Source organism: Musca autumnalis, unplaced genomic scaffold, assembly GCF_047663935.1.
Source record: "Musca autumnalis isolate F117 unplaced genomic scaffold, ASM4766393v1 scaffold_3, whole genome shotgun sequence".
In the NCBI taxonomy this organism is placed as follows: Eukaryota; Metazoa; Arthropoda; class Insecta; order Diptera; family Muscidae; genus Musca; species Musca autumnalis.
In genome coordinates this window covers 24599551-24625492 of record NW_027411866.1, presented here as the reverse complement: position 1 = coordinate 24625492, position 25942 = coordinate 24599551, and the positions used below count along the sequence as shown (strand labels likewise).

The 25942-nt window shown below is 32.5% G+C and overlaps 1 protein-coding gene across 3 annotated transcripts in view; it reads left to right on the top strand.

Annotated features, from left to right (window-relative positions):
* The window catches only part of LOC141398844 (synaptic vesicle glycoprotein 2B), a 106306-nt gene that overhangs the window by 60770 nt on the left and 19594 nt on the right, over positions 1-25942 (top strand). The window contains exon 1 of one of the 3 annotated variants that reach the window (XM_073976548.1): positions 10440-10628. The exons of 1 other annotated variant lie outside the window; for it this stretch is intronic. The gene's annotated coding sequence lies outside the window, so the exon portion shown is untranslated. Of the gene's footprint in view, positions 1-10439; positions 10629-10706; positions 20258-25942 lie in introns of those variants that run through there. One more of the 3 variants, XM_073976550.1, reaches the window with a different exon arrangement.

Genomic DNA, 25942 nt, shown 5'->3' with positions numbered 1-25942 from the left:
GAGGCTGCTTATTTACCCAGGCCTTAAAGGCCTCGGTACATAAGAATCTTCGCCGGCTACCATCTTCATTTCTGACTTAATAAAAATTAAAAATAAAGAAGGTTGAACCAATTTCGATCTTGGTTGTCCTTTTCTTCTTTTATTTTTATTATGTCAGAAATGAGCGGAGCCGGCGACGATTTATTTGACGTTTGCGCTATGGAATTGACATTTGAAAACCACACCCACTAGGTTAATCCGGTTAAGTGTAACCGGGGTATTATGTACCGAGGCCTTAAGTTCGAGATAGAGTCCCAATATTAGCACAAAATGGAAGCCCATTTGATTTACTGTGTTCTAACCTTACATGTGTATCGTCTATTGCAAAATGTATGAGTCAACAAGTTTCAACATCTTAATCTCAGCCTGAATCCGACGGAGGTATATTAGGATTGCCTAGGAAAATTGTTAGTTTTTGTGGTATATTAAACAGATTACATATAGATAAAGTTGAAATATTAGCATAAGTGTGACTTCCATGTGCTTTACTCCATAAATGTTGTTCTGAATAGGCTATAGAGACAAAACTGTTTTGACGCAATACGGGGAAACACCGGAAAAATTGTAATTGAAAGAACTATATGTCCTACCTTGTAGTGACTGTACATGGGGTAATGTTATCCACACTGATTAAATGAAGATTCACCCTGTTCCAATTCTAAAGTCGACGTTCTGCCAGCACTTATATTCGCGACCATACTGACACCGCATAGCTTATCACAGACCGGCCTATTGCGTTATGCATATATGGCCAGTATGGTTCTGATGCCGGTTATGGACTTGATGACCTTGTCCCTACATCTCAGCATTTGGCAGATAGCTGTGGTTCGCGTGGACCAGGTGAACACAATATCTTAAATTTTGGGGCTGGAAATTTGGTTACCATCGACCAAGACATTCACTTCTGTATTCATCTCTCTAGTCCATATGATGAAGAGAATGACCGTTTTGTGTTTGTAAGTAGCCGTAATAAAGTCTGGCTGTAGTAGACAGAGTTTGATTAAGGCTTTTTCAATATAAAATCCTATCCCATTCTTCCAATTTTCCTCTATTGTAAGGCTTCTCCTCTTGTTTTCTTTTTTAAGAATCCCACCAGCCATCTTGTGTTTTTTCGTTTTCATTGGAATTGGGAAAGCCATCTTTGAATGACTTCCAGTACACTTTCGTTTTTTGTCTATCGACCTTCTTTATTCTTTTATCAGAAGCAAACAGGCGAGGCCGAGCAAATTTCGAACTGGGTTGCCCTTTTCTTTTTTATTCTTGTATCAGAAGTAAGCAGACAAGGCAGCTTATGTACGCAGGCCTTTAGGCCTCGACGCCTGGCTTTCTTGCCTTGCTTCATTTCTGACATAATAAAAATAAAAGGATAAAGAAAAAAGGTCAAACTAGTTCGAAATTAATTAGGACTTCTTTATTCTTTTAGTCTTATTATGTCAGAAATGAAGCAAATAAAAATAAAAGAATAAAGGCCTACGTACATAAGCTGCCTCGCCTGGTTGCCTTGCTTGCTTCTGAAAAAAGAATAAAAAAGAAAGGGGCAACTTAGTTCGAAATTTGCTCGGCCTCCTTTATTCTTTTATATTTATTATCTCAGAAATGAAGCAGGAAAGCAAGGCAACCTCGTCGCCTGGCTTTCTTGCCTTGTTTGATTTCTGACATAATAAAAATAAAAGAAGCAAAGGGCAACCTAGTTCGATATTCGCTTGACCTTCTTTATTTATTATTGTGTTAGAAATGAAGCCAGGCAAGAAAGCCAGGCGACGATGCCTTAAAGGCCTGCGTACATAAGCTGCTCTGCCTGATTGCCTTGCTTTCCTGCTTCATTTTTGACATAATAAAAATAAAAGAATAAAGAAGGCCGAGGAAATTTCGAAGTGGGTTGCCCTTTTCTTTTTTATTCTTTTATCAGAAGTAAGCAAGGTAAGCAGGCAAGGCAGCTTATGTACGCAGGCCTTAAAGGCCTGGGTACATAAGCCGCTCGGCTTTCTTGCTTAATTCATTTCTGAAATGTGGTTCTGACATTTCTTTATTCCTTTACCAGAAATGAATTAAGTAAGAAAGCCGAGCGGTCGAGGCCTTAAGACCTGGGTACATAAGCTGCTTTGCCTGGTTGCCTTGCTTTCCTGCTTCATTTCTGACATAATAAAAAAAGAATAAAGAAGGCCGAGCAAATTTCGAGCTAGGTTGCCCTTTTCCTTTTTATTCTTTTATCAGAAGCAAGCAAGGCGAGCAGGCAAGGCAGCTTATGTACCCAGGCCTTTGAGGCCTCGACACATAAGAAGCATGGCATTCTTGCTTATGTCATATCTGGTAAATGACTAAAGACCAAGTTCGACCTAATTCAAATGTGATTCTTAAATCTTTTTATTATGTCGAACTTGGTCTTAAGTCCTTTATCAGATTTGACTTCAGCAAGAATGTCATGCTTCTTATGTGTCGAAGCCTGGAACATAAGCAACCTCGTCGCCTGACTTTCTTGACTTGCTTCATTTCTGACACAATAAAAATAAAAGAATAAAGAAGGTTGAGCTATTTTCGAACTAGGTTGCCCTTTTCTTCTTTATTCTTGTTTTTATTATGTCAGAAATAAAGCAAGAGAGCAAGGCAAACAGGCGAGGCTGTTTATTGCGAACTAGATTGCCCTATTCATCTTTAAGGCCTGGGTACACAAGCCGCTCGGCTTTCTTGCTTAATTCATTTCTTGTAAAAGACCAAAGACCAAGTTCAACCTAATTGAAATGTGGTTCTGACATTTCTTTATTCCTTTACCAGAAATGAATTAAGTAAGAATGCCGAGCGGCTTATGTGTCGAGGCCTTTATTCTTTTATTTTTATTATGTCAAAAATGAAGCAGACAAGTAAGGCAAGCAGGCGAGGCTGCTTATTTACCCAGGCCTTAAAGGCCTCGGTACATAAGAATCTTCGCCGGCTACCATCTTCATTTCTGACTTAATAAAAATTAAAAATAAAGAAGGTTGAACCAATTTCGATCTTGGTTGTCCTTTTCTTCTTTTATTTTTATTATGTCAGAAATGAGCGGAGCCGGCGACGATTTATTTGACGTTTGCGCTATGGAATTGACATTTGAAAACCACACCCACTAGGTTAATCCGGTTAAGTGTAACCGGGGTATTATGTACCGAGGCCTTAAGTTCGAGATAGAGTCCCAATATTAGCACAAAATGGAAGCCCATTTGATTTACTGTGTTCTAACCTTACATGTGTATCGTCTATTGCAAAATGTATGAGTCAACAAGTTTCAACATCTTAATCTCAGCCTGAATCCGACGGAGGTATATTAGGATTGCCTAGGAAAATTGTTAGTTTTTGTGGTATATTAAACAGATTACATATAGATAAAGTTGAAATATTAGCATAAGTGTGACTTCCATGTGCTTTACTCCATAAATGTTGTTCTGAATAGGCTATAGAGACAATTAGTAGCCATTTGAAGCATTGCAAAATGTAGAAGTAAACAAATTCTGAAATTTCTATCCGACAGAGTTTTATTTGAATGACCCAAAAAACGTATATTTCTGACCGAGATTCAATTCTAACATTAGGTCTGTTCGATACCTTCGCAAGTGAAAAGTACTAGCAAGTTGTTGCAAGTACTTGAAACTACTTCTCATTTCTCGTTTACTGAACAAGTTTGAAATCGAACAGCATTTTTTAAAAGTTTGTACACATTTTTACAAACTTTTGGATTATCGAACACGCCTATTAGCATAAGTAATAAGTAATACTCGGCAAAATTCTGATCTATCAGTTGTCAGGTGTAGACTGGAACTGACAAAACAACGTGTTGAATATAGCGGCAGTTTGGAGTTTAATAATCTACCTTCTTATTTAAAAGAATCGCAATCAATTTCGATATTTAAAACAAAATTAAAAGAATATTTATTGCAGAATTTAGAAATGCTCTTAATATAAAATAATATATATATATATACATTTTTTTTAAATATATTTGATTGTAAATATGTTTGGTAATGTAAATCGAGTATTATGTACGTTGCCAGATCGCCTCTATAATGCCATTTGGCGCAGAGGCATTTTGTAAATTGAAATACTACAAATTTGAATAAAGATATAAATACAAAAAAAAAAAAAAAACCAGTCAATATGATTTGCTCCGACAAATCTTGTTTTAAATATGCTATGATTCCTTAATTAACCCAATTTGTAGCCATTTGATCCATTGCAAAATGTATGAGTCAACAAGATTCAATTTCTTCATCTCAATCCTACGTAGTTTTATTTGAAATACCCGATGGTCTACGCAAACTAATATGCTGTTTATATTATGGCTTTTTGGATGGTTAACCTTCTTTATGAGGATTTGTTTGACGTGTACGTAATGGAATTGACATTTGAAACCCAGTGGGTTTGTTAAATCCGGTTATATATAAACGTACTGTAACTTATGTTTTTAGGTATATGTACAGGTTTAAGATGGAGTTCCAATATTCATAATATGAAAGTCCATGTGATTTGTTCTGTATAGGCTATGGTTCCTTAACTAGCCATATTTTTAAACCATTTGCAAAAAATATGAATAAATAAGTTTCAAGATCTTAATACAGGAAAGAGTATACCGATTTAGTCAATATTCAAACTTGATCTATGCGTGGAAGTAGTATAACCATATTCAAAGTTATGACTTATTAGGCAACTCGTTTTCGCTGGACCCCATTCGTTTATTTTTGACGGTTTCATTCATTTTATTTTGTTATGAAAACCAAAAAAATTACGAAAATTAGCAAAATTGTGGCACACTTAATGGGTGACATAAGCCGCCTCGCCTGCTTGCCTTTCTTTCCTGCTTCATTTCTAACATAACAAAAATAAAATAATAAAGAAGGCCGAGCCAATTTCGAACTAGATTGTCCTTTTCTTCTTTATTCTCTTATCAGAAGCAAGCAGGCGAAGCAAATTATGTACCCAGGCCTTTAAATTGGCGATGAACATACATAAATAAAGTCCAACGCTACCTAAAGCCGTCCGTCCATGTTTTTGCTTATCAGCGATTACAAAAAAAAATTGTTTCCCTTCAAAGATCTATTCGATTATATATAGACATGTCACAGAAACCAATTCCGATCGAATGTGGAATTGATTCCGTATTTGGCTTATTCAGAAACCGAAAAATGAAAAAAAAAAATCGGAATGAAACCACTTTTGGTTTCTCAAGTGGAATTGTATTTTTTGGAAACATGTCACTTTAAAACAATCCAAAAACACTTAAAACTAATTGTTTTATTAACAACATTTAATTTCATATTTTTTAATCATTTTATTTATTTCTCAATCAACGAATCCAATTATTAACAAAGTATTGCCGCGTAATATTTTCGTTGTAAATTTGTAAAAACTTAACAATCAGGCATTCGCAATGAAATCAAAGCAATGATAAAAGAAAACAAAAAAGGAAGAACTCAAACTAGGTATTTGTCAATGTTATATTGATTTTTTGCGCCTCAATTACAGAAACAATAGAAAAATTGAAAATCCAATAAAAATAAACTTTCTTTCGCACAAGAAAAGCTTTCTTAAAACACAATTTTTCACAATTCCCACTTTTACAGTGTTTTCTGATCATCTGTTTTTGTTTTCTTTGTTTTGATTCCTCTAATGTTGCCATATTTATACTAAATAATGAGATTTTCGGAATTCATCAAATCGATCGAAATCTGAAGAAGCTAAAACAAAAACGATCGAAATGAAATTACGGAATTGAAACCATTCCGATCGGAATCTGTGACATGCCTGATAATTAAGGTTTCTAAACTTGTTGATTCATACATTTTGCAAATAACTTATATTTTTAAATACCTTTTTGGGACAGCAGCTCGATGCCAAAACTTCTTCTAGACTAGGGCACAAATATGTGTATGAAATCTTATAAGCCAAGCAAAAACAAACTACACTTCTCATGCTGCTTCCTCTGGGTGGGTTACTTTTCTCATCTTATCTCTTGACTAATAAAGCCTTATTTTGTTGAGCAATGACTTTGGCAATCAGACGTTACTGGCAATCTTCTCGAGGCCAGGTATAAATATGGTAAAAACCAAAAATGTTTTAGACTCAAGACTCAAAGAATACTCCATGGGCAATATACAAAGAATCCTCCATGCACAATGAAGGCATTGCCCCACTGATGATGCACTCATCAAGGGAGAAAGTGCAAATAGTGCCAAGTGCATAGAACAATAATAGAAGATAGTCAAAGCTCTTAAGAATAAATCAGAATCACTTCTCATTTAAAAAACACTTTAGCGAGAATTTTCAGCAGTTGCAACTGAGGTGTTCGATGGTGTTAATTCGATATAGATAGACTTTCAGTGTATGTACTAAATATACATTTCCACTTCCGTAGTAGTAGAGAAAGTGTTCAGCGGTCTTCTTAGAATCATGCTTTCCTCCGCATGCCCACAAAGCTGCATTTAGTGGACCTCCACATTGCTTGGGAATTCAGCTCTTCACTGTTTTCTTCAGTCGTCTCCCTCTTTTATATGCTCCAGAATTTCAATCCACATGTGCATCGCAAGATTCTTCTGCGATGTGATCTTCTTCTCAGTTTAGAAAAAATTATATATATAGGAAGTGTTCTGTGCCTCCTTGGGATCCATTTATTGTTTCTTTGGGTTCAATTTAAACTTTAGATGTTGTTCCCCAGAACGCAATGCTTTCGCCAACTTCATCTATCAATTTGTGGTCCTGCTCCATACGTGAGATTTCCATGAAAGTGGTTTTTGCTATTTATAGCAGCCATCTTCCTTTTTCGCAGGAGTTTTTGCGGGCATGTGACGCTCTTCTTTGCTTCCGAAGAAGTAGGGGTCTTCTATAGAATAGAAGTCCACCGTAGGGGTATTCTATAGAATAGAAGACCACGGTAGGTGTCTTCTATAGAATGTAAGTCCACCGTAGGGGTCTTTTACGGAATAGAATATCACCTTAAGGGTCTTCTATAGAATAGAAGACCACCGTAGGTGTTTTCTATAGAACTGAAGACCACCGCATGGGTCTTCTATAGAGTTGAAGACCACCGTAGGGCTATTCTATAGAATAAAAGACCACCGTAGGGGTCTTCTACAGAATAGAATGCCACCTTGGGGGTCTTCTATAGAATTGAAGACCACCGTAGGGGTCTTTTATAGAATAGAGGACCGCCGTAGAATTTCCTATAGAATAGAAGACTGCCGTAGGGGTCTTCACCTTAGGCGTCTTCTATAGAATGGAACACCACCGTAGTGGTTTTCTACGGAATAGAATACCACCTTGGGTGTCTTTTATAGAATAGAAGACCACAGTAGGTGTCTTCTATAGAATAGAAGACCACCGTAGGGGTCTTCTATAGAATAGAAGACGACCGTAGGGGTCTTCTAAAGAATAGAAGGACACCGTAGGGGTCTTCTATAGAACAGAACACCACCGTAGGGGTCTTCTATAGAATAGAAGACCACCGTAGGGTTCTTCTATAGAACAGAGGACCACCGTAGGGGTCGTCTATGGAACAGAGGACCACCGTAGGGGTCGTCTATGGAACAGAGGACCACTGTAGGGGTTTTCTATAGAATAGAAGACCACTGTAGGTGTCTTCTATAAAATAGAAGACCACCGTAGGGGTCTTCTATAGAATAGAAGACCACCGTATGGTTCTTCTATAGAACAGAGGACCACCGTAGGGGTCGTCTATGGAACAGAGGACCACCGTAGGGGTCTTCTATAGAACAGAACACCACCGTAGGGGTCTTCTATAGAATAGAAGACCACCGTAGGGGTCTTCTATAGAATAGGAGACCACCGTAGGGGTCTTCTATAGAATAGAAGACCACCGTAGGGGTCTTCTATAGAATAGAAGACCACCGTAGGGGTCTTCTATAGAATAGAAGACCACCGTAGGGGTCTTCTATAGAATAGAAGACCACCGTAGGGGTCTTCTATAGAATAGAAGACCACCGTAGGGTTCTTCTATAGAATAGAAGACCACCATAGGGGTCTTCTATATAATAGAAGACCACCGTAGGGGTCTTCTATAGAATAGAAGACCACCGTAGGGGTCTTGTATGGAATAGAGGACCGTCTTAGGGGTCTTTTATAGAATAGAAGACCACCGTAGGGGTCTTGTATGGAATAGAGGACCGCCGTAGGGGTCTTTTATAGAATAGAAGACCACTATAGGGGTCTTCTATAGAATGGAAGACCAGGGTAGGGGTCTTCTATAGAATAGAAAACCACCGTACGGGTCTTCCATAGAATAGAATACCACCGTAGGGGTCTTCTATAGAATAGAAGACCACCGTAGGGGTCTTCTATAGAATAGAAGACCACTGTAGGGGTCTTCTATAGAATAGAAGACCACTGTAGGGGTCTTCTATAGAATAGAAGACCACCGTAGGGGTATAAGCGTCTTCGATGGAATAGAAGACCACCATAGGGGTCTTCTATAGAATAGAAGACCACCGTAGGGGTCTTGTATGGAATAGAAGACCACCGTAGGGATCTTGTATGGAATAGAGGACCGCCGTAGGGGTCTTTTATAGAATAGAAGACCACTATAGGGGTCTTCTATAGAATGGAAGACCAGTGTAGGGGTCCTCTATAGAATAGAAAACCACCGTAGGGGTCTTCCATAGAATAGAAGACCACCGTAGGGGTCTTCTATAGAATAGAAGACCACCGTAGGAGTCTTCGATGGAATATAAGACCACCGTAGGGGTCTTCTATATAATAGAAGACCACCGTAGGGGTCTTGTATGGAATAGAGGACCACCGTAGGGGTCTTCTATAGAATAGAAGACCACCGTAGGGGTCTTCTATAGAATAGAAAACCACCGTAGGGGTCTTCTATAGAATAGAAGACCACCGTAGGGGTCTTCTATAGAATAGAAGACCACCGTAGGGGTCTTCTATAGAATAGAAGACCACCGTAGGGGTCTTCTATAGAATAGAAGACCACCGTAGGGGTCTTCTATAGAATAGAAGACCACCGTAGGGGTCTTCTATACAATAGAAGACCACCGTAGGGGTGTTCTATACAATAGAAGACCACCGTAGGTTTCTTCTTTAGAATAGTAGACTACCGTAGTGGTATTTTATAGAATAGAAGCCCATCGTAGGAGTCTTCTATAGAATGGAAGACCACTGTGGGGTTCTTCTATAGAATGGAAGACTACTGTGGGGGTCTTCTATAAAATAGAAGACCACTCTAGGGGTTTTCTATAGAATAGAAGACCACCGTAGGGGTCTTCTATAGAATAGAAAAGAATAACACCTTAGGGGTCTTCTATAGAAGAGAAGACCACCGTAATAGCATTTTATAGAATAGAAGCCCACCATAGGGGTCTTCTATGGAACAGAGGATACTTTAGGGGTCTTCTATAGAATAGAAGATCACCTTAGGGGTCTTCTATAGAATAGAAGACCACCGTAGAGGTCTTCTATAGAATAGAAGACCACCGTAGAGGTCTTCTATAGAATAGAAGACACTGTAGAGGTCTTCTATAGAATAGAAGATCACTTCATAGGTCTTGTATGGAATAGAAGGCCACCGTAGAAATCTTCTATGGAGTAGAAAACCACCGTAGAACTGCAGAAAATGCAATTTTTAGACATTTTCTTAAATTCAGCTGAAAATGTAGCTGAATTGAGGATTTTTACAACATTTTTTAGCACATCTGGCTTGGGTTTTAAATTCTTTTTCCCCTATTAACAGCTATTCAGCTGTTCATTATTTTCTAAATCACCATCCATATCGGAAATAAAGCCACCTGTTGCCTTAATCAGAATAATATTTTTCTTGTTTATGTTAATTACCGGCGTCATCCTTGGATTTACAGCTAGCCAGCCAGCCAACACGCAAAAAAGTGAAATGCCAGATTCCAGTTTAACTGCTGGTAAATGTTTTAATTTTGTTAACATTTTTGTTTATTAGCTTCAAATAGAAAAATAACTACGCATGTCGCGTTTTTCTCTTGAATTTTGTTAGATTTAATATTTTTGTTGTTGTTGCTGTTGGTTTTTATCATACAAATACTTTTGAGATTTATAACTAATCATAAAATTTCCCTGAGAGAATGAATGTTTCTACGTAAGAAGTGGTTTTCATTCGTCGTGTGTGACAAAAATATCAGAACGATATTTTTGTTTTAATGTGTATTGAAATGATAAGGATCCCCGCGCGTTACAGCTTCAGCTGGCCAACAACAATTCTGAATGATTTAAACTCTCGAAAGCGTCAACGGTAACATTTGCAACGCCAACAGCAAAGATATCAGCAAAGACACATTACGGGCACAACAACAACAAATCAGTTATCGCAACTTATCCAAATCGCAAAGAGATTTCTTGATTTTCTGACTGTTTTCTTCGTTTTGATATAAAAACCTCACCGTCGGAACTAAACATCACCATTAACTTCAGGTTTTTGGAGCCGCTAGGAGCTCAATAACCGCACTAACTGACTAGTTGTTCAAAGTTGTTAAACCGTTCCCGTATTTCCAAACAAAAGTCCAGCAAGGCTAAAACCATTCGTGAGTGGGCGAAAGTGAAGTGCGACGAATTTGATCAAAACAAACACAAAAAAGGTGCGTAAAAAGGACCTCATCAAGAAAAATAATAAGTGTTGCAAGTGTGTATTCAAGTGAGCAAAAAAAAAAAGAGTTTAAAAATGGCAAAAAAAAATAATACTGCTTAATTAAGTGTCAAGAAAACCCCCAGCAAATCAACAATGCTGAAAAATTTAAACAATTGCAAACAAATACAAATAAATAAAAAACAATACAAAGACGAAAGCATGACAATGCATCATGCATTGTGGGTCAGGAACCTTTCTGCAATACTTCTTAAAACAGCAATTCATTATTTGTAATTGTTCTAAATCCCCAAGACTTGATATTCAGCAAGGCAAAATTCCAATTCGGCAAGGTGAAAAGGTGTTAGAATGAAGATTTTTAACATTTAACAGCAATTCAGCTGCAAAAATTGCAATTCAGCAAGGGTAAATTAACACATTTGTCATTAAAACAACTCAAAACCTTTAGAAAAGTCGATTTTTCGGCTTTTTATCGAATTCAGCTGAGAAAAAATCTAATTCAGCAAAGCAAAAACTTGTTAAAATCATGATTTTCGTCAAATTTTAACAATTCAGCTGGAAAAGAACCAATTCAGCTAGAGACAATTTAAATTCAGCAAGAGAATAATGTGTTAGAATGAAGATTTTTAAGATTTCCCAACAATTCAGCGGCATTAAATGCAATTCCACAAGGCTTAACTAACAAATTTTTCATTAAAACTCCTGGAAACCTTCGAAAAAGTATATTTTTCAACATTTCGTGGAATTCAGCTGAGAAAAACTTCAATTCAGCAAAGCAAAAAGGTGGCAAAATGAAGATTTTTGTCATGTTTTAACAATTCAGCTGCATAAGAACCAATTCAGCTGACGTAAATTCCAATTCAGCAATGGAAAAGGGTGTTAGAAGGAAGATTTTTAAGATTTCGCAACAATTCAGCTGTAAAAGTTGCAATTCAGCAGGGGTAAATTAACAAATTTTTCACTAAAACTACTGGAAACCTTTGAAAAAGTATATTTTTCAACATTTTGTGGAATTCAGCTGAGGAAAATTTCAATTCAGCAAAGCAAAAAGGTGGCAATATGAAGATTTTTATCATGTTTTAGCAATTCAGCTGCATAAGAACCAATTCAGCTGAGGAAAATGATAATTCAGCATGGGAAAAAAGTGTTAGAATTCAGCTGCCAAAATTGCAATTCAACAAGGCTTAACTAACAAATTTTTCATTAAAACTCGTGGAAACCTACGATAAAGTCTATTTTTCAACTTTTTGTGGAATTCAGCTGGGGAAAATTTCAATTCAGCAAAGCAAAAATGTGGCAACATGAAGATTTTTATCATGTTTTAACAGTTCAGCTGCATAAGAACCAATTCAGCTGAGGAAAATGTTAATTCAGCATGGGAAAAAAGTGTTAGAATAAAAAAATTTTTAACATTTCACTGCAATTCAGCTGCAAAAATTGCAATTCAGCAAGGGTAAATTAACAATTTTTTTCACTAAAACAACTGGAAACCTTCGAAAAAGTATTTTTTTCAAGATTTTGTAGAATTCAGCTGAGGAAAATTTCAATTCAGCAAAGCAAAAAGTTGGCAATATGAAGATTTTTATCATGTTTTAGCAATTCAGATGCATAAGAACCAATTCAGCTGAGGAAAATGTTAATTCAGCATGGGAAAAATGTGTTAGAATGAAGATTTTTAACATTTCGCAGCAATTCAGCTGCAAAAATTGCAATTCAACGAGGCTTAACTAACAAATTTTTCATTAAAACCACTGGAAACCTTCGAAAAAGTCTATTTTTCAACATTTTGTGGAATTCAGCTGAAGAAAATTTCAATTCAGCAAAGGAAAAAGGGGGTAATATTAAAATTTGTATCATGTTTTAACAGTTCAGCTGCATAAGAACAAATTCAGGTGAGGAAAATGTTAATTCAGCAAGAGAAAAGTTTTTTAGAATGAAGATTTTTAAGATTTCCCAACAAGTCAGATGCATTTAATACAATTCAGCCAGGGTAACCCAAAAAAATGTCCATTAAAATAAGTGGAAACCTTCGAAAAATTCGGGCTTTTAACTTGTTGTCGAATTCAGCTGAAGAAAATTTCAATTCAGCAAGGCAAAAAGTTGTTTAAATTAAAATTATTAAAATTTTTTACAATTCAGCTGTAGAAGTACCTATTTAGCTGAGGAAAATTTTCAATTGAGCAAAACAAAAATTGTTCAAATGAAGATTTTCATAAATTTTTAACAATTCAGCTGAGGAAAATTGCATTTCACTGAAGAAATGACAATTCAAAGGAAAGCGAAAAATGTCTTAAATTGTAGTTTTTTAACATTTTCAACAATTCAGCTGCAAAAAAATCAATTCAGCAAGAATTTTTCATACAAATAACACTTAAATTTCGTTAATATTATATTTTCGACTTGAAAATAACAATACCGCTGTGATATATGTAATTCAGCAAAGACTTTAAGGATGAGAAAATATATTTAAGTTCTCATTAATGGTTTGTAATGTGCAAAATTGCAATTCAGCTAAGAAATATGTAATTTCGCTAAGGTTTTTTGAGGCCGAAAACCCATTAAGACCCATTTTGTTATATTTTCATGTTGAAAATTACAATTCAGCTGCGAAATATACAATTCAGCTAAGATTTTTCAGGTCAGAAAATATATTTAAGTCCTCTTTGATGATTTGTCATGTTGAAAACTACAATTCAGCTGTGAAATATGTAATTCAGCAAAGCTTCTTTGAGCCCGAATATTCATTAAAGTCCTTTTTATTATATTTTCATGCTGAAAACAACAATTCAGCTATGAAATATTCAATTCAGCAAGGGTTTTTTTAAGCCGAAAACCCAATAAGACCCTTTTTATTACATTTTCATGTTAAAAATTACAATTCAGCTGCGAAATATACAATTCAGCTAAGAATTTTCAGATCAGAAAATATATTTAAGTCTTCTTTGATGATTTGTCATGTTGAAAACTACAATTCAGCCGTGAAATATGTAATTCAGCAAAGCTTCTTTGAGCCCGAAAACCCATTAAGGCCCTTTTTATTATATTTTCATGCCGAAAACAACAATTCAGCTATGAAATATGTAATTCAGCAAGGGTTTTTTGAGGCCGAAAACCCATAAAGACCCTTTTTATTATATTTTCATGTTGAAAATTACAATTCAGCTGCGAAATATACAATTCAGCTAAGATTTTTCAGATCAGAAAATATATTTAAGTCCTCTTTGATGATTTGTCATGTTGAAAACTGCAATTCAGCTGAGAAATATGTAATTCAGCAAAGCTTCTTTGAGCCCGAAAACCCATTAAAGTCCTTTTTATTATATTTTCGTGCTGAAAACAACAATTCAGCTATGAAATATGTAATTCAGCAAGGGTTTTTGAGGCCGAAAACCCATAAAGACCCTTTTTATTATATTTTCATGTTAAAAATTACAATTCAGCTGCGAAATATACAATTCAGCTAAGAATTTTCAGATCAGAAAATATATTTAAGTCCTCTTTAATGATATGTCATGTTGAAAACTGCAATTCAGCTGTGAATTATGTAATTCAGCTAACGATTATTCGGTCCAAAAACACACAAAAGCTCTTATTATTATATTTGCATCTTGATAATTACAATTCAGCTTTGAAATATGCAATTCAGCTAAGGGTCTTCATGTTCAAAAATACATTTAAATCCTCTTCTTTACATTTTCATGTAAACATCTATAATTCAGCTTTGAAATATGCAATTCAGCTAAGGCTTTTCTGGCCAGAAAACACGTTTGGCTGCTCTTAGTCATATTTTCATTTCACAATTTCTAATTCAGCTGCGAAAAATCTAATTCAGCATTGCCTTTTTAATTTATGCCTAAATGACTAAGCAATTTCGTGGAAAATCCATAAATTCTGGAACAATGTGCGCATTTTTTATTTTTCAAAAATCCATATCTCTTCAATGTAAGGTATGAAAATTAGTTAAAAAAAAATTAAATTTGATTTGATTTGTTGTCAAATTAATTGTTAATCAAATTAGGTTATTTGTAATACAAACCTATTGTTAAAGTCAGCATTTGTTGTTGTAATTGTTGTTGTATCTAAATTTAAATACAATAAAACTTTCAATTTTACTTGCAAAACAAAAAGCAACAAACCACCCCTTCTTCGTCGTCTCTCCCTCCCAACAATCCCAAAGCATTGTGAGGAAATTATTTAACAGTTCAATACTAATTACGTTTGTTTGGTTATGCGACTTTTTTGGGGGAGAGAATGGAAGCCAGAAACAATTATTCTCCAAGCTGTACCAATCACAGATTACCCTAGTCTTCATTAAAAATTAAAAAAAAAATATGTTTATTTTTTAGCATTTTGTTTTAGAATATTTGTTTACAAACACGAGCTTTTAGTTCAGTTCACATTTGTTTTTCTGATAAATTCAGCTAGCAGCAGCATTCAGCAATTGAAATTGTGAAATAATAAAGCCATTTAAATGCATTACACATTGATTCTACTGATATAGATTCAAAATTTTGGGGATATTGAAAAGACATTTCAAAACCAAACAATTGCAGTTGCTTGTGCAGCTAAGGTCATTAACTGCCTTGTGTTTGAATTTTAGGAATTCAAAAATAATGCATTCAAATAATTTTAGGAAACCCCAAAATTTAAAGTCTTAAAATATATCAGTCATTGTGTGTAGAAGTTTCTAGTAGAGTAGTATTTGCAATTCAGCAAAAAGAAATTTAATTCAGCAAGGGGTTTGTAAAATAAAATGCATTTTTTGAACATTTTGTAAGATTTTTGTTAAAAATAATGGAATTCAGCTAGAGAAAATTTGCTTTAAATTTAGCAGAAAATACTTCCAGATTAATTTCTAACAGAAAAACAACAATTCCGCCATGACAGAGATAATTCAGCTAAGATTTTTTAGGATAGAAAAATCATTTAAGCCCTCTATAATGATTTTTCATGTGTAAAACTGCAATTCAGCTATGAAATATGTAATTCCGCTAAGGTTTTTTGAGGTCGAAAACCCATTAATGCCCTTTTCATTATGTTTTCATGCTGAAAACAACAATTCAGCTATAAAATATGTAATTCAGGAAGGGGTTTTTTGAAGCCGAAAACCCATAAAGACCCTTTTTATTATATTTTCATCTTGAAAATTAAAATTCAGCCGGGAAATATATAATTCAGCTAAGATTTTTAGATTAGAAAATATATTTAAAACCTTCTTATTGATTTTCATGTGGAAAACTGTAATTCAGCTAAGGTTTTTTGAGTCTGAAAATCCGTTAAAATACTTTTTATTATATTTTCATGACAAACTTCACAATTCAGCCTGGAAATATATAAATCAGCTAAGACTTTTCAGATCAGAAAATATATTTTAGTATTTTTAATGATTTTTCACTTGGAAAATTGCAATACAGATGTGAAGTATGTAATTCAGCTAAGGTTTTTTGAGGTCGAAAACCCATTAATGCCCTTTTTATTATATTTTCATCTTGAAAATTAAAATTCAGCCGGGAAATATAGAATTCAGCTAAGTTTTTTAGATTAGAAAACATATTTAAACCCGTTTTAATGATTTTTCATGTGGGAAACTGCAATTCAGCTAAGAAATATGTAATTCAGCTAAGGTTTTTTGAGTCTAAAAACCCGTAAAAATTCTGTTTATTATATTTTCATCACGAACTTTATAATTCAGCCTGGAAATATATAATTCAGCTAAGATTTTTAGATTAGAAAACATATTTAAAACCTTTTTAATGATTTTGCATGTGGAAAACTGCAATTCAGCTGCGAAATATGTAATTCAGCTAAGGTTTTTCAGATCAGAAATTGTATTTAAGTCATATTAATGGCCTTTTTACAGGAAAATCTGCAATTCAGCTGTGAAATATGTAATTCAGCGAAGGTTTTTTGTGTCCGAAAAACCTTTAAAGCCACTTTTGTTATATTTTCTATTTAAAAATTCCAATTCAGCTATAAAATATGTAATTCAGCTAAGACTTTTTAGATCAGAAAATATATTTAAGTCCTCTTAAATGATTTTCCATGTGCAAAACTGCCATTCAGCTAAGAAATATGTTATTCAGCTAAGGGTTTTTGAGGCCAAAACACAATTAAAGCAATTTTATGACATTTTCGTCTTAAAAATCAAAAGTCCGCTGGGAAATATATAATTCAGCTAAGGTTTATTGTGCCCTAAAACCCATTAAAGGCCTTTTTATTATATGTTCATCTTAAAAATTACAATTCAGCTGTGAAATATGTCATTCAGCTAAGGGTTTTCAGATCGGAAAATACATTTAAGTCATCTTTAATGATTTTTCATGTGAAAAATGCAATTCAGCTAAGAAATATATAATTCAGCTAAGGGTTTTTGAGCCCGAAAATACATTAAAGCCCTTTTTATGATATTTTCGTTTAAAAAATTTACAAATCAGCTAAGAAATATGTAATTCAGTTAAGGGTTTTTATGTTAAAAAAACATATTTTAAACCTCTTTAATGATTTTTCATGTGAAAAATGCAATTCAGCTAAGAAACATGTAATTCAGCTAAGGTTTTTTGAGGCTGAACGTGATTAAAGACCTTTTTATCATATTTTCATCTTAAAAGTTACAATTCAGCTAAGAAATATGTAATTCAGCTAAGGGTTTTCATGTTCAAAAATATTTCTTTAAACTCTTTAATGATTTTTCATGTGCAAAACTGCAATTCAGCTAAGAAATATGTAATTCAGCTAAGGTTTTTTGAGGCTGAACATCATTAAAGACCTTTTTTGATATTTTCGTCTTAAAAATCAAAAGTCCGCTGTGAAATATATAATTCAGCAAAGGTTTTTCATGCGTAAAATTGGATTTAAGCTCTCTTTAATCATTTTTCACTTGGAAAATTGCAATTCAGCTGTGAAATATGTAATTCAGCTAGGGTTTATTGTGACCTAAAACCCATTAAGGGCCTTTTTATTATATTTTGATCTTGAAAACTGCATTTCATCTGTGAAATATGTAATTCAGCTAGGGTTGATTGTGCCCTAAAACCCATTGAGGGCCTTTTTATTATATTTTCATCTTGAAAATTATAATTCAGCTTTGAAATATACAATTCAGCTAAGGCTTTTCAGGTTGGAAAATATTTTTAAGACCTCTTTAATGATTTTTCGTATGCAAAACTGCAATTCAGCTGTGAAATATGGAATTCACCTGAAGATTTTTTAGTCCAAAAACATATAAAAAGCCCTGTTTATTATATTTTCGTGTTAAAAATTACAATTCTGTTATGAAATGTGTAATTCAGCTAAGGTTTTTTGAGCCCGAAAACCCATTAAAGCCCTTTTTGTTATAGAGTCATGTTCAAAATTACAATTCAGCTATGAAATATGTAATTCAGCAAAGGCTTTCCATGTTCCAAAATATATTTAAGTCATCATTATTGCTTTTTCGCGAGAAAAACTGTAATTCAGCTATGAAATATGTCATTCAGCTAAGGTTTTTTGTGTCCGAAATTTCTTTAAAGCCACTTGTGTTATATTTTATTTTTAAAAATTCCAATTCAGCTATGAAATATGTAATTCAGCTAAGACTTTTCAGATCAGAAAATATATTTAAGTCCTCTTAAATGATTTTTCATGTGCAAAACTGCGATTTAGTTGTGAAATATGTAATTCAGCTAAGGTTTTTTGGGACCGAAAACCCATTAAAGCCCTTTTTATTATATTTTCATCTTGAAATTTACAATTCAGCTGTGAAATGTATAATTCAGCTAAGACTTTTCAGATCAGAAAATACATTTAAGTCCTCTTAAATGATTTTCCATGTGCAAAACTGCGCTTCAGCTAAGAAATATGTTATTCAGCTAAGGGTTTTTGAGGCCAAAACACAATTAAAGCAGTTTTATGACATTTTCGTCTTAAAAATCAAAAGTCCGCTGTGAAATATATAATTCAGCTATGGTTTTTCATGTGTAAAAATGCATTTAAGCCCTCTTTAATGATCTTTCATGTGCAAAACTGCAATTCAGCTAAGGAATATGTAATTCAGCTAAGGGTTTTTGAGCCCGAAAGCCCATTAAAGCCATTTTTATTATATTTTCATCTTAAAAATTACAATTCAGCTAAGAAATATATAATTCAGCTAAGGCTTTTCATGTTCAAAAATATATTTTAAACCTCTTTAATGATTTTTCATGTTCAAAACTGCAATTCAGCTAAGAAATATGTTATTCAGCTAAGGGTTTTGGAGGCTGAACATGATTAAAGCCCTTTTTATGATATTTTCGTCATAAAAAATATTATTCAGCAAAGGGTTTTCATGTTCAAAAATACATTCAAGTCCTTGTCCTTACATTTTCATGTGAAAATCTCCAATTCAGCTGTGAAATATATAATTCAGCTAAGGTTTTTCTTGTCCGGAAACACATTTAGCTCCTAACAATCATATTTTCATGTGAAATTTTGCAATTCAGCTACGAATTTTGTAATTCAGCTAAGCTAAAAATTTCCTTACTTAAATGTTATTACAATTTTCAAAGAAACTTTGCAATTCAGCTAGGAAATATGTTATTCAGCTAACAACTTACGCGTGTCTGCACTCTCTTTTCTAATATATTCAAGTCAAAAACCCCATAGCTTAGCTTATCTATCAACAAAACCAGTTAAATAAACATCATGATCGCGTGAATCTTATTTATAATAAAACACTTCTTAGTCCAGATTAGCAGCAGCAGCAAATCGGCTGCATGGGGAAAAAGCGTTTCAAACAATAATAAACTTTCTTAAATATGCAAATAAAAAGAGAATTGATTCTATATTTGAAATGAGATCAAAGAGAGTTGCTGAAATTATCATTGAATTCAAGTGACATTGTCTCTGACAAAAGTTCAGCTCAGAGAAGTTGAGAACTGAGAATATTCAGCAAAAATAAAAAAGATAAACAGAATCAACGCTAACCAAACCAAAGCGGTTTTGTGTTTATAAACCTTTCTTTCGTCATTGTTGCTGTTGTTGTTGATATTTTTATTATTATTGCTGCTGTTCGCAGATCATAAAGCAGCAGCCAGAAAAAACAAAAAAAAAACAATTGACAGAGAAATACACAGAGCAAGTACCCAAACACAAAGAGTCTCTGGCTGGCTCTTCATTGTATTTAAAGCCTGGTTACAGACTTCAGATACAATTTGCCATTTGGCGCGTAAAAAACATACAATCGACTTTAGCGGCTCCACGACTTTTAAACTAAATAAATAAAGAACGAAAAATAATAATAAAAAAAATTAACAAAAATTAATAGAAAAAATAAATAAATATTACACATTAAAGTACTTAAAAATTTCAAGTTACGACTGCTGCGGCTGTTGCTGAATTGTGGAGACGCGTTCATGTTCTCATTAATTCAAAAAAATAACTTTAAAAACCTAAATTTTCAAAAGACTAAACGTGGAAGTAAAAAAATTGAAATTTTTGTATATTTATAACGATAATTGTTTTGATAAAGAAAAAGAAAGAAAACGCATTTAAGAAAGTCGAAAGCAACAAAAATTGTGTGAAGAAAAAAATTCACAAAAGTGCAATTGTAAAGGGAAATTTACCACAACTCATCTTTATAAGAGGAATAAAAAAAGAAGAATTCGGGTAAATCTTGTTTTTATTTGATTTGAAATGTAAACAAGCTTTTTTTTACCGTAAAAACGTGGAATATTTTTTTGCAAATTTTTTAAATGCTTCCAGGGCACGTATAGATTTTTTGCATTTATTTTTCAAGCATGGGAAAAATAAACAAACAAAATATTAGTTATGTTATTAATTTAATAAAAAAATATCTTATTCAGCTACTGATTTTCGGACCAAAAATCATAATACCTAGATTGTTGTCACGTTTCCTCAAGAAATGTACCAATTCAGCTGTGAAAATTTCAATTCAGCTAAGCAATTTTCTACCCGAAAACACATAAACGACCTTTTTATTAAATTTTCATGTGAAAATCTACAATTCAGCTATGGAATATGTAATTCAGCAAAGATTTTTTCACATCAGAAATATATTTAAGACCAACCCTATAAATTTTCATGTGAAAATCTTTAATTCAGCTATGAAATATGTTATTCAGCTAAGGTTTTTTGAGGTCGAAAACCCACTAAAGACCATTTTATTCAAATTTCATGTGAAAATCTACAATTCAGCTATGGAATATGTAATTCAGCTAAGATTTTTCACATCAGAAACATATTTAAGACCAACTCTTTAAATTTTCATGTGAAAATCTTTAATTCAGCTATGAAATATGTTATTCAGCTAAGGTTTTTTGAGGTCGAAAACCCACTAAGGACTATTTTATACAAATTTCGTGTGAAAATCTTTAATTCAGCTATGATATATGTTATTCAGCTAAGGTTTTTTGAGGTCGAAAAACCACTAAAGACCATTTTATTAAAATTTCATGTGAAAATCAACAATTCAGCTATCAGATATGTAATTCAGCTAAGACATTTCATATCAGAAAATTTATTTAAGTCCTCTTCGTTAAATTTTCATGGAAAATCTAGAATTCAGCTAAGAAATGTGTTATTCAGCAAAGGTTTTTTGAGATCGAAAACCCACTAAAGACCATATTATTACAATTTTATGTGAAAATCTACAATTCAGCTATCAGATATGTAATTCAGCTGAGATTTTTCATATCAGAAAATTTATTTAAGTCATCTTCGTTAAATTTTCATGGAAAATCTAGAATTCAGCTAAGAAATGTGTTATTCAGCTAAGGTTTCTTGAGGCCGAAAACCCATTAATGCCCTTTTTATTATATTTTCATCTTGAAAATTGCAATTCAGCTGAGAAATATGTCATTCAGCTAAGACTTTTCATATCACAAAATATATTTAAAACCTCTTCTTTAAATTTTCATGTGAAAATCTATAATTCAGCTATGGAATATGTAATTCAGATAAGGTTTTTTGATCCCGAAAACCCATTAAAGGCCTTTTTATTATATTTTCATATTGGAAATTACAATTCAGCTGTGAAATATGTAACTCAGCTAAGACTTTTTAGATCAGAAAATATATTTAAGTAATCTTCTTTAAATTTGTATGTGAAAATCTATAATTCAGCTATGAAATGTGTAATTCAGCTAAGACTTTTTAGATCAGAAAATATATTTAAGTAATCTTCTTTAAATTTTTATGTGAAAATCTATAATTCAGCTATGAAATATGTTATTCAGCTCAGGTTTTTTGACCCCGAAAACCCATTAAGGACCTTTTTATTATATTTTCATCTTTGAAATTACAATTCAGCTAAAGGTTTAAATGTTGAAAAATATATTCAAGTCATCTTTATTGCTTTTTCACGGAGAAAACTGCAATTCAACTGTGAAATTTGTAATTCAGCTAAGGTTTTTTGATACCGAAAACCCCTCTAAAGGCCTTTTTATCATACTAACATCTTGAAATTTACAATTCAGCTGTGAAATATGTAATTCAGCTAAGACTTTTCACATCAGAAATATATTTAAAACCTCTTCTTTACATGTTTATGTTAAAATCTTCAATTCAGCTATGAAATATGTTATTCAGCTGAGGTTTTTTGAGGCCGACAACTCACTAAAGCACTTTTTATTATATTTTCATGCTGAAAATTACAATTCTGCTGTGAAATATATAATGCAGCAAAGGGTTTTATGTTGAAAAATATTTTGTAACCATCTTTATTGATTTTTCATGTGAAAAATTGGAATTCAGCTAAGGCATGTGTTATTCAGCAAAGTTCTTTTTTGATCCTGAAAATAAATAAAAGCCATTTTTATTATATTTTCTTCTTGAAATTTACTATTCAGCTGTGAAATATGTTATTCATCTAAGCATTTTCGAATCAGAAAATATGTTGACGTTTATTTGTTTGCATTTTGATATGAAAAACAGCAATTCAACTGTGAAATAGTTAATTCAGCTAAGCATTATCCAAGCAGAAAATTTACTGACGTCTATTGTATTGGATTTTCATACGAAAAACTGCTATTCAGCTGTGAAATATGTAATTCAGCTAAACTTTTTTCCAGCCAGAAAATATGTTGACATCTATTCAATTTCGTTTTCATATGAAAAACTGCAATTCAGCTGTGAGAAATGCTATTCAGCAAAATGTTTTTCCAAAATTTTTTACTTTTTTGATATTTAAGAATTTTGTAGGCTTCCTAAGTTATCTGTCTATATTGTTAGGTAAAGAAAATTGCAATTCAGCTAAGAGAAATGTAATTCAGCAAAACTTTTTTCCAAAAATATTATCTTTTTCGAAATTTTGAACTGATGTTGGCTTCATTAAGAATTTGTCCATCTTGTGGTGTAAGAAAAATTACACTTCAGCTATGAAAAACCTAATTCAGCAAAGTTTTTGTTAGAAAATATTTATGTTTAACAATTTGTATGGACTTATTCAACATTCTAGGATACTTCTTAATGTCCCTAAATAAAGAAAATTGCAATTCAGCTATGAGAAATGATATTCAGCAAAACTTTTTTTCCAAAAATTGTATCTTTTTCGAAATTTTGAACTGATGTTGGCTTCATTAAGAGTTTGTCTATCTTGTGTTGTAAGAAAAATTACACTCCAGCTATGAAAAACATAATTCAGCAAAGTTTTTTTTAGAAAATATTTATGTTTATCAAGTGTATGGACTTATTCGACATTCTAGGATATTTCTCAGTAACCCTAAATAAAGAATATTGCAATTCAGCTATGAGAAATGCTATTCAGCAAAACTTTTTTCCAAAAATTGAACTATTTTTAAAATTTTTAGACTGCCGTTGGATTCCTTAAATGTTTCTCTATCTTGTGGTGTAAGAAAAGTTTCAATTCAGCTATGAAAAACATAATTCAGCAAAGTTTTTTTAGAAAATATTTATGTTTATCAATTTGTATGGACTTATTCGACATCGTAGGATACTTCTTAATGTCCCTAAATAAAGAAAATTGCAATTCAGCTATGAGTAATGCTATTCAGCAAAACTTTTTCCCAAAAATATTAACTTTTTCGAAATTTCAGACTGCCGTTGGGTTCCTTAAATGTTTCTCTATCTTGTTGTGTAAGAAAATTTACACTTCAGCTATGAAAATCCTAATTCAGCAAAGTTTTTTAGAAAATATTTATGTTTATCAATGTGTATGGACTTATTCGACATTCTAGGATATTTCTTAATGTCCCTAAATAAAGAAAACTGCAATTCAGCTATGAGAAATGCTATTCAGCAAAACTTTTTCCCAAAAATTTTTAATTTTTTTCGAAATTTCGGAATGCTGTTGGATTCCTTAAATGTTTCTCTATCTTGTGGTGTAAGAAGAGTTATATTGCAGATATGAAAAACCTAATTCAGCAAAGTTTGTTTTAGAAAATATTTATGTTTATCAATGTGTATGGACTTATTCGACATCCTAGGATATTTCTTAATGTCCCTAAATAAAGAAAACTGCAATTCAGCTATGAGAAATGCTATTCAGCAAAACTTTTTTCCAAAAATTGAACTATTTTTAAAATTTTTAGACTGCCGTTGGATTCCTTAAATGTTTCTCTATCTTGTGGTGTAAGAAAAGTTTCAATTCAGCTATGAAAAACATAATTCAGCAAAGTTTTTTTAGAAAATATTTATGTTTATCAATTTGTATGGATACTTCTTAATGTCCCTAAATAAAGAAAATTGCAATTCAGCTATGAGTAATGCTATTCAGCAAAACTTTTTTCCAAAAATATTAACTTTTTCGAAATTTCAGACTGCCGTTGGGTTCCTTAAATGTTTCTCTATCTTGTTGTGTAAGAAAATTTACACTTCAGCTATGAAAATCCTAATTCAGCAAAGTTTTTTAGAAAATATTTATGTTTATCAATGTGTATGGACTTATTCGACATTCTAGGATATTTCTTAATGTCCCTAAATAAAGAAAACTGCAATTCAGCTATGAGAAATGCTATTCAGCAAAACTTTTTCCCAAAAATTTTTAATTTTTTTCGAAATTTCGGAATGCTGTTGGATTCCTTAAATGTTTCTCTATCTTGTGGTGTAAGAAGAGTTATATTGCAGATATGAAAAACCTAATTCAGCAAAGTTTGTTTTAGAAAATATTTATGTTTATCAATGTGTATGGACTTATTCGACATCCTAGGATATTTCTTAATGTCCCTAAATAAAGAAAACTGCAATTCAGCTATGAGAAATGCTATTCAGCAAAACTTTTTTCCAAAAATATTAACTTTTTCGAAATTTCAGACTGCAGTTGGGTTACTTAAATATTTCTCTATCTTGTGGTGTAAGAAATGTTGTAATTCAACTATGAAAAACCTAATTCAGCAAAGTTTTTTTAGAAAATATTTATTTTTATTGATTTTTTGGACCTATTCGACATCCTAGGTGATTTCTTAATGTCCCTAAATAAAGAAAATTGCAATTCAGCTATGAGAAATGATATTCAGCAAAACTTTTTTCCAAAAATTTTAAGTTTTTTCGAAATTTCAGACTGCCGTTGGATTCCATAAATGTTTCTCTATCTCGTGGTGTAAGAAAAGTTACAATTCAGCTATGAATAACCTAATTCAGCAAAGTTTTTGTTAGAAAATATTTATTTTTATTGATTTTTTATTGATTCGTTATCCCAGAATATATTTTAATATACTTAAGCAAAGAAAAATAAAATTCAGCTGCAAGAAATGTTATTCAGCTAAGGATTTTCAATGTTAAATCTTTAAAAAATTCCTTTTAATCAAATTTTCACCAAGGTAACTGCAATTCAGCTACCAAAAATAATATAAACATTTTCACTGGCCACTTTTTATTATATTTGTCTAAAGAAAATTACAATTCAGCTACCAAATATGTAATTCAGCTAAGGTTTTCGAATGTCAAATCTTCAAAAAAATACTTTCAATCAAATTTTCACTAATATAGTTGCAATTCAGCTACGAAAAATGTAATTCAGCTATGGTTTTTTTATATAAAAATGTTAAATGGCCACTTTTTATGATATTTCCATAAAGAAAATTACAGTTCAGCTACCAAATAGGTAATTCAGCTAAAGTTTTCGAATGTCAAATCTTCAAAAAATTACTTTTAATCAAATTTTCACTAAGATAGTTGCAATTCAGCTACGAAAACTATAATTCAGCTAAACGTTTTTTATATAAAATTGTTAAAAATCCATTTTTTATGAAGTTTCAATAGAGAAAATTACAATTCAGCTACAAATCTTAAAAAAAAATAATAATTTTGATCAAGTTTTTAATTCAGCTATTAGAATTGTAATACAGCAAATTATTTTTTAATTTATTATTTCCA